We start from the raw sequence: 10,647 nt of genomic DNA on the forward strand, positions 1-10,647 counted from the left end.
GGCCCCCACACATCAGAGTGAATCAAATCAAAAGGTGCAAGAGAAACATAAACACTCTTATAAAAAGGTAAAGTAGAAAATTTTGCCAATTTGCGACCACAACAATCTGAAATATAATGGGTTTGTAACTTTCCTAATGCTCCTGTGGAAGCTAAGTACTTTAAACATGAACCAAAGACATATCCAAGACGAGAATGACATAAATAAAAACTAGACGAAGATGAACTTAAACGAAATGAAGACAAATCGACACTAGAAGCTGCAACATCAAGAATTCTCAGCTCATCTAAAATGTAAAGCCCCCTGCCTACAGCCTGTCCCAATAAGCTTCTTGGAATGAGGATCCTGCACATAACAACAAGAATTGGAGAAAATAACTGAGAAACCAGAGTCACATAATTGACCAACAGAGACAAGATTCAAAGTAAGATTTGGAATATGATTTACACCAGAGAATGACATATTTGGAGTGCAAATCGAGCCAATCCCTGCAAATGGCATGGTAGTGCCATCAACGGTCATGACAGATACAGAGGGTGCTGATTTAATGGACAAGAAACAATTGGAATTATGTGACATATGATGTGAAGCTCCAGAATCAAGGACCCATATAGAGGAAGATATACCTGGTGTGCTACTAGAAGGCAAACCTATGTGTGAGGGGGCTGACATGGCGTGTGGCTGCGAGGCAATGAACTTCTGAAACTGCTCTGTGAGTGTAGCAAACGAGGTACTAGGAGTGCTTCCAGAATCTGCAGGTGGAACAATAGATGCCATGTTCGAAGACATAGAGTGAAGAGGTCAGTGAACTTGGTTGCCAGATTTCCAGTGAGGAGGCTGATTCGGTGATTGCGCCATGTTCAGCAGTTTGGGACATTGAGCCTTCCAGTGTCCCTTTTGCTTGCAAAAACTGCATTCGTCGTAGCCAACCTTGGCTTGAGTCTTTTGTTGATTGTTGAAGGCTGGCCGATGAGGAAATGCAAAGACAGAGGGATTCAGAGAAGGAAGAATCCCCTTTTCCGCCCCCCCCCCCCCCCCCCCCCCCCTTTATCAACTTGAGACTGCAAGCGCATCTCTTCTGCTAACAACTCATTAACCACCGAATCAACTGACGGAAGAGGACTGCAATGCAGGATTTTTCCACAAAGACCTTCAAACTCATCTCGAAGAGCCATCAAAAACTGAACCAGACGTTGTGCCTCTCTCCGAGCAATGTAAATCTGATCCCACAGATTAGACATAGCAGAATAAAATTCCTGAACGGTCATATTATTCTGTTGAAGGGCTCGAATGTCAATCTCTAACTGATACTGCTTTGCGAAATTAGACTGTGTATACAGCCTTTCCAAGTGCTCCCAAACTTCCTTCACCATCTCATATTTCGCCAACTGGATACCGATTGATTGTTGAACCGAGTTGTTGACCCAAGTGATGATTTTCGAATTGTTGGCATCCCAAAGATCCAACTGTTCTGCAAAGCTCTCATCCTTATCGTCCTTCGGTTTCATGGAAGTTCCAGAAACATAATCCCACATACGTTTCCCTTTCAGAAAAAATTTCATGACATAATGCCAATACGAATAATTCTGCCTATTCAATTGCACATTGATGGACTGAAGCGAATCATCTTTTGCACCAGCCATGACAAACAATCAAAATCTAAATAGACAGAACAAAGTATGATCACCGAGACTATAATCCTAGCGCAACCAAATTGAGGGTACTCAAGAACCTTGCTCTGATACCATGATAATTTTGCAAATAGACAAATGAAATTTGAGAGAGAATCAAAAGAGAGGCTAGGTTTTCATCATATCAAAAAGATAGAGATAAGAGTACAAGAGAAATAAAATATATAGCCAAAATAATGAGAGACTAAAAGACTAAACTACCCTTACATATTAATAAAACTTATATTATTAACACGAATCACGTTGCATGACCTCTTCTGCTGCTTTTCGAAGACCATTGTTCCTGAATCGGATGGTCACCCTTTTTTTACTTTTTATCTTTCTCCCAAGAAGAATCGATATTTGTTCACTGACCTACATTCGGTAAACCGTGCATGCGATGATTTCTCCTTCATCGTGAGGGAGAACTAGTATCTGAAATACGTTCCTTCAGACTTATTTCCACTGAGGAGAACTTTCACCAAATGTTAGCATCGTGTCCTATTCTGTTTGTTTCCTTTATTTTCACAGTATTTCGAACGCTTATACTGTTTAATCGTACATTATGTAATAATTCCCTATTGTTTGTTAGCACTGATGTATTGGCCTAACACTTGCGAATGGGCCTCCAAATGCGAGGAACTCATCCTTTTTCACGACATGATCAATAAATCCAAAGATAATGCTATCAACGTCAATTGGGTTTACAATGCCCAAATGTTGGATTACATGACTTGACTCTGTTTTCCCTAATCCATTAAACGACAAGCCACTTCTTATCTAGCCGACACTAATGCTTTAAAATAGCATGACTATTTTGAGCACTACAAAAATTGATTCATCCAAAATAAAAATGCCAAGGATTCTACCCTCCACACGAGTCTCCCTGTTGACGTTATAAAGATGCTACTCAATGGTGTGCGAACACCTTGTTCCGTGAAGAGTATAAATCAACCTACATGTACTTCCTCATGTGAGCAGAGCTCAAAAGACCCGGTTGATTCCAAAATGTAGAAAATATTGTATATTAAGCATTTACTCAATATCACTCCAATAAGGAAACCAAGCTGAATTATTAAAATGTTACTATAATTAGATTATTTACTCTTAGGCTAGTTGATTTACCATATAATATCGTAATTAATCTAGAATATTTAGTATTAAATACCAGATTTTTTTTATACATGTACAATGCCTATTTAAAGGCCTTATTCTCTATCAATAAAGATTATCAAAGACTAATTTTCCACATGGTATCAGAGCTTTCCCTCTAAACTAGAAACTTTGAAGCCTCTTTTTTTTTTTCTCTCAGCCTTTGTCTCTTTTCGTTCATCTGCTCGTGCCCCTTTAGAAGGCCAGCCCTTCATTACCACTCCATTTGAGCCTTTCCCATTCATTCTAGCTCAGATCACCCAACTCCATCAGTTGCTTAATACCTCCAAGAATGCTTCTACATCTGCTCCATCATCATCTTCACATCCAAGTACCTCCGCTACCTTCAATGCTCAAAACTTTTCCTGGATTGTGGATTTAGGGGCCTCGGATCACATGACTAATCAGTCCCATCAGTTTACCACACACACTCCTTGTCCAGGTACTCAAAAAAATTAAGATTGTTGGTGGTTCCCTCTCCTCCGTGGCTCGTAAAGGGTCTATATATTTATCCCCCTCTATTACTCTTTATGATTTCCTTCATGTCCCAAATCTATCGTGTAATCTACTCTCTGTCAATAAAGTCACTCGAGATCAACAATGTTTTGCCTCTTTCTCACCACTCTACTGATATGTCCTCGCAGAAAACGATTGGGGGGGCAAAGGCACGTAGTGGGTTGTATTACATTGATCTAATTCCTCCTGCTCAAGTAAATAAAACTTTTGTTTCTAGTTGTATTGCTTCTCATAATAATGATATTATGCAGTGGCATTATAGGCTAGGACCATTACACCAAATACCTCTTTCTATAATACATAATTATAAGCTAATTGAAAAAGTATTATAATAGGTAACTAAAAAGTTAGAAAGCGGTAAAGTTAAAATGGAGGGAAACAAAAAAAAAAAAGGGCTGGGTAAAATTAAAATGGAGGGAAAAAAATGGCAAATGTAAAAGCATTTTTTTAGCAAATGTAAAAAGCAATGGCTCTGAAAGCTCCGAAAGCTCCTCCGCACCAATTTTCTCTGATTCCTCTTCTGCTCCCCCGCAAGAGCTGCTCCGATTGTCCCTCAAGCGTGGACTAAGGCTCGACAACTATGGGACGTAGGCAGGGACTAAAGGTTGACGATGATGGGATGCAGATGGTGCTTTGGTGGTGAGGGCTAGATCGGTGCAGGTGGTGGTCGACTGTGTCTGTTGCAAAGGTCGGGGACTGAAGGGTGACGAATGGGTAAGATTTTTTCTCACCTATTTTTTTTTTGTTTGTTAATATCTCGATTAAAAACAGAGATATTGAATATGATATTTGTGTATTTATTTTGTGTTTTGAGATCTTTGTATATATCTGGGTTGAAGATAAATTCAAATCATTGGATTAATCATTTTCCTCTATTTGTGTGAGTGTTTGTTCTTCCGTGAGATTTAATGGCTAGAACCCGATTCAATACCCTCATCATCTCACACACATCTCTTCTCTACTGCAATTTTCTTTTGGTCAGCAACCCACCATCACCCTCATCATTCTCCATCTCAGTCACGGCAGCCGCACCACTCCCAGCCACCCCCAAGCCCCTGCTCTCCGCCTCTGTTATGTTGCACTTGCACCCACCCACCCACCACCACCACCACCACCACCAATCCCTCCTCCTCTCTCTCTCCCCCTCTGTAACGATCTGAGCCCAAGGTCAGTATTATCTTTTTATTGCAATTGACATGATTTGTTATGCCATTACAATACCCATTTGTATTGAGTATCACAACTACATATTTTAAGTCGTAAATTGGTCGCAACGCGAGTTTGGAAGACTTACAAACAATACTATTCATTTGCATCGATGGTACCCAATGATGTCCATATTAAAGTTCGATTTTATGTGTCAGAAATGTAATGCACTGTTGGAGAGTCCCATTGGAACTAGAAAAACCATGTGCCTTCTATGTGCCACGTTGGCTTGGAGGAAGAGTTTGGGTGGTTTCTCAACTGGTGCCAATGTGAAGAGCAGTCAGAATGCCAGAGGCTCAGCAGAATCATCATCACAATCTGGGAGCCCAAATCTTCCCACCATAATTTATACATCACGTACTCACAACCAGATTCGTCAAGTAATCAAAGAATTGAAAAGAAGCTCTTACAGGTTAGTTTTGGAACCACCCCTAAGTTCAATGCTCGTATTCCACATCACTGATCCATGCTTGTGATCTTATCGTTCTTTTGTTCCTGCCATATTATACTAATTAACGCATGTAGTTCGTGTCAACTCAACAGTGCACTATCTCAATGTTGATATCATAGGGTAATTTGATCTGTGGATAGGAGGCTTTGGTTAGTTTATTTATTACCCATGTCGATCTTGCCTCTTTAGTTGTTTTTGCTGGGTGATGTTCCTCTTGATTAATACAATTAATTTGTCCTGGAAAACATAAGTTGCAGACTCAATTTATGGACAATCTACACTCTACAGCTATTGATACGTATTTTTATGGGATAAATAGCTCTTTTCCAACTCTCTCATGTGACTCTCAATAGTGAAATTTGCAGTTATGATAATTTTTTTTAATTATTGGCATCACATACAAACAAATGCTTTAATTAAATTATGGTGCATGTTTAGTGGAGTAGTTCTAAGAATTAAAGCATTGTCTTTCTTTGTAATGAATTGCTCATTTGAGCTCATATGTCTTTTCTGCTTTTGATGTTTTGATATGTGGAAGCTAAACTAGTTGAATATTTGGATTGGTGTAGGCCCAAAAAGGTAGTGTTAGGGTCTCGAGAGCAATTATGCATTCATGAGCAAGCTAGTTCACTCCATGGGAAAGCACAATCAAATGCGTGCCAAATGCTTTGCAGAAATCGTGATAAGCGTGAAGAGCATGAAAACCGTAAAAAGTAGGAAAGACCTCGCTGCACCCATTATTTTCATGTTGCTTGTATGTTCTATAAATTTCTGGTTGTCTTTGTTTGTGTGATGTCTAGATAAACACAAGTGTGAAAAGTACAAAGTACATTTGATTAAATATTTGCACTCTAGTCATGTTTGTTGTGATATAAGAAACGGGGAGTCTTATGCAGAATTAAATCAAGACGTACAGTTCTCAACTGTAACTCTAATGAAATTTATTTGGAAATAAAAGATGAATTTTTTAGTTGTTGTTTTCAATTTTAATCCACCTAGAGAAAACCTAAATAACTTTATTGATTTTTTGTGTCTCAAATTACAATAAAATGTATAGACTTGCAAAAAGTTGATCAATTTCTAGAGTGCTGGAGTGGGTGGTAAAGATAGGCACCCACCGATGGGGAGGCTTGTATAATGGCACAACCATTGACATCATTCACTCTATAGAAATAGATGTGGAGTTTCCTATGAGAGATTTATTATGCTTTTGGTAAATTATTGTACTGAAGTGTTTGATAAATTGATAGGGTCAATTTCCTCTTTTCAAGTCTCAATAGTGTGCTTTATTGGTCTTGATGCAATAAACATTGAATTCTTATAACTGTTTGTTGGAGTTTGCATATCCTGGTATTACTTTGTATACAATTTTCTCTTTTTATTAAAGTTACTCTCTTGCATCTCTTGATTATTCTGTTGTCAGACAAGAATTTCCTTAGAAAGAATTTCTCACACTTTATTAATCAAGCCCAGAAACTTACAAGAACTACCAAGCATTTGAGAGGTTTGAAACTTTCCCCAAGAGCAAAGCGCTATCAATTATAATCAACTTTTTTTATATCCATTCCTTAGAACACTAGGCAATATACATAATAATCACTTAGTACGCATAGTACACTTCTTATAATCCTATTGGACATATATTTAGTCAATAATAACAGGCCTAATTAGTAACTAGTTCTTTTTATTTTTCTGGAATAATTAAACCTCAGAGAAGGCCTAATATTCTTATCATCTGTCTTGTTTTGCTTTGACTCCATTGTGTCTCTTGTACTTGGGTTTTGTCATATCTCTTTGCTTATGGACAAAAAATGAGGATTTTCCCATGGCCATATTATATTTATAATTTTTTACATATTATATGCTACAAGCTACAAGCTACAAGCTTGATAAGGTTATGTAATTATGTAAATAAATACATACATACATGTGATCGATATTAAAATTATGTATCTTGAAAGATAAATATTATTGAATTTGTTATTTTCTTGGTTATAAGAAAAGTGTGTTTAGTTCACTATTTTACTTTCACCAAATGTTATGCTTGGATCTTGCTGCAACTTTTCTTCATTGCTTGTGCTTGCCGCCATGTACTTTTCACAATTTTTCCCCCTCCTGTAATCCTAGAAATTATACAAGTAGTTGTGTGTCACGATAAAACTTTGTTATTGCATGTTAAATCATTTGAGTAAAAGAAACTACTGTATTTTATAGAAGGGAAAAAGAATTGTTGAATTAGGTCTATGATCTTTGGTTAACATGGATATTTTGAATGGTTGTTTCAAAACTGGTTCTTTCTTTCGTTGTGGATCGTGTACTGCACTATCTAGTGTTATTACTTCCTGAGTTTTTCAGTTTTGTAGTTTTCACATATATTTGATTATTCTACTATAGGTCACATGAAGAGCAATCCTCATCTTGGAGATGAACCTATAGATATCGAGAATTTGGTCAATATTGGAAAATCATTTGGGCTGTAGGTTCTCTTTTGATAATTCTTTGTTTCTATTTTATACCAATGTATAGTCTAATCCTACCACTTTTTCCTTTTTGATGTTCCTAGAAGCTATTGCCATAGGTATGGAGCTTGTGCGTTTCTATATGTATATGCAAGTGTGTAATTTATTTTTACTTATTTCCTGCAGGTGCCCCTATTATATGTCACAGGAGATTCATAAGGTTGTTGATATATTATTTGCACCTTATAACTATCTCATTGATTGTGGATATAGGAAATCTCTAACAATAAATTGGCAGAACAGTGTACACATATTTGATGAAGCTCACAACTTGGTAAGTTGAAGAAATATATCTAACAAAGGAAAGTTTTTCTTCTGTACTCTGAAATTGGTTTGTGGTTATCCACTTTTTTCTTTTTGAATCCATTTTAATGTTAATGCATTACATTATCTTATTTGCCTAAATATAACGCAGGAAGGCCTATGTGCTGATGCAGCTTCTTTTGACTTGCCTTCTTGGCTTCTTACGACTTGCATTTCTGAAGCAAAAAATTGTATTGATATTTCTGTAAAAAGAAGGCAAGTTTTTGATGATAAGTCAAATAACCCAGATAATTTTGCAATTCTTAGAGGTAAACTTTACTAGTAATATTATTCAAGTAGTAGTGTAAATAGAATATGCCATTCGCCACCAGTTCCTTTTAGTGCTTAGTCAACATTCTTACTGATATATATATAAATTTATAAATGATATTTATAAATTTATAAATGATGAATCCATCAGTGCTAGTATGCCAGCAGTACTTTGCACATGGGTCCATATTATTCTGTACTATTCATTTTACCCTGCATTTGCATTTCTTTCCCTTTTTCTTTTAGAAATTCTTCAGGCATTTTAGCAGACTTCATGAACATGCTTATAATTAGTTATAAATGTATATCTTGCAGCACTTCTTTTAAAGCTTAAGAAGCGAATTGCGAAAGTGCCTATTGGATCCAAGGAATTAGGCTTTACTAAACCTAGACCTTACATGTATGAATTACTAGCTGATTTAAATATCACTCCTAAGACTTCATCCAAACTTGTTGAGATAATTGATGAAGCAACTAAATTTTTGGAAGAAGATAATCAGCAACAAGGGAAAAGTAGTGTCTGTCGATTGGAAAGCATTGGAAACATGCTTAATATAATTTTCAGACATGACAATGCTCATGCAAAATACTATAGTGTAAGTTCCAAATATTGACTGTGTGTGTGTGAAAGAGAAGTATGATAAAGTAATTAGCTGAGAATATAAGTCTTTTTTGTTTTAGGTTCATGCGCAGGAAGTTGAAGCTAGTGCATCAGATGGTTTAAAAGGTAACTTTGGAGACAAGTTTTGAAGTTTCCCTAAAAGTATAGAAGTTATACAACACTACTATTTCTTGGCCTTTTTGTTTGTTTGTTGTTATGTGCTCTTGTTTTTAATTCCAATGATAGTTGGCTTGGCCTTGCCAAACTCTTGATCCGTTTCTCATCTTTGGCATAAGCGAATAAATGTTTCTTCACCTTTATTCATCTCTCAACAGTTCTGGCTTTATTATTATTATTATTATTATTATTAATTATTACTTTGGGGATAAGTCACCTGATCATGTTAGACTATATATTTTGACCACGATTCTTGGCAAAAGGCTTTAGTTATGTGTACAATGACTCTTTATGAAGTAACATGTTGAATGACTAATAATTTAAATTTATGCCTTTTGTGGCTGACAATTGAAATTTAATTGTCACATTGTAGATTTTGAAGGATGAGTCCCCAAGAGAGATGCACGATAATGCATTCACATAAAAGGAGGAGGTAAAATTATATATATATTGTGATGATATCAATCTTTTATATATGCCTATGTTTCTTTATTTGTGATTTATTCCATGTTTGGCTCATTATATATATTTGTCTTCTAAAGTTGTTGAACTTTCTACCTTCAAGTATCTATGTATTGTCTTTATTTGTCATGTCTGATTCTCTTAGGATTTCAATAGCTTAATCACTTTTGACAAGTCTTGGATCTTCGCTTGTAATCGATAAGGCATATGAGTTAGTATCTCATACTCCATGTCATCTCATGCCCGCCCAATATCTATAAATAATTATATAAGTACATATGTATATGTATAGATAAAATTCACTACTTTATGTGTGATTGATTCAATGAATTGAATTGAAAGTTCATGCATATAGAGAATAACCCATTGATAATTATGTATGCATGTTTAAATTTTTGTGTAAATATTTTGATATATCTATGTGGGAACTCCAAGTTATATGTTCCTTAAACTTTATGGTTCAAATAGTTGTAGTAATGTGTGTAATATAATAACTTTTTTATTATTCAAACTCAATTATTGTAAATTTGGTTATGCGTCATGATATTATTGACTATTTTAGATGAATGATATGATATTTCATGACCTCATTAGTTTTTCTTTTATGTTTTATTTACCAGATTCAACAAGTGAAGTGCAAAAGAAAATCTGATTTGGAAGGCTTTGGTGTGCTGACATTTGGAAGATCATGAATTCCTACCTTTACTTTTGAATATGCAACTGTTTAAGACTATTTTGTTGACTATTGTGAGAATATTTTGTTTATGTTAATTAGGCAGTGTTGAATATCTTAAGACTTTTGGATTGTTTTTTAGATAATTTTGAATGTATTTTGACACAATTATTTGGTTATATGTGTTATGAACCATATAATTGGTACTAAAAAATATATTTGTACAATGTTAAGGGTGTCTTAAGTATATTAAATGAAGCGGGTTTGAATTAAAGCAATAAAAAATAATTATAATGTACAGGTTTATATAATAATAATTTAAGCTTATCGAAATATTCGAATAATACAAAAAATGTGTTATTCTATCTTTTCCAATAACACTAGTTTATAAGCATAAAATTATGTTATGCAAACTATTTTCTAAAATGCAAAAAGTATGTTATTATAAAGTGTATCATAACACTACTTTATAAGTACAAAAAAGTGTTATATAATCTATTTATAAATAGCATAATGAAATATTTATCTAACTATAAAAATAATACAACAAAAGTGTTATCGTATGCTATACTATAACACATGTCTATAACTATGAAAAAGTGTTATGCAAAGTGCTCTGACCTACTATAACACTGCATTCCTTAACA

General features: G+C 35.2%; 1 pseudogene; it reads left to right on the forward strand.

The window, feature by feature from the left end:
* Positions 1-3,953: 3,953 nt before the first annotated feature.
* On the forward strand, positions 3,954-10,296 carry LOC133806618 (regulator of telomere elongation helicase 1 homolog; annotated as a pseudogene).
* The last annotated feature ends 351 nt before the right edge of the window (positions 10,297-10,647 follow it).

This window comes from Humulus lupulus, chromosome X (genome assembly GCF_963169125.1).
Source record: "Humulus lupulus chromosome X, drHumLupu1.1, whole genome shotgun sequence".
NCBI classification, from domain to species: Eukaryota; Viridiplantae; Streptophyta; class Magnoliopsida; order Rosales; family Cannabaceae; genus Humulus; species Humulus lupulus.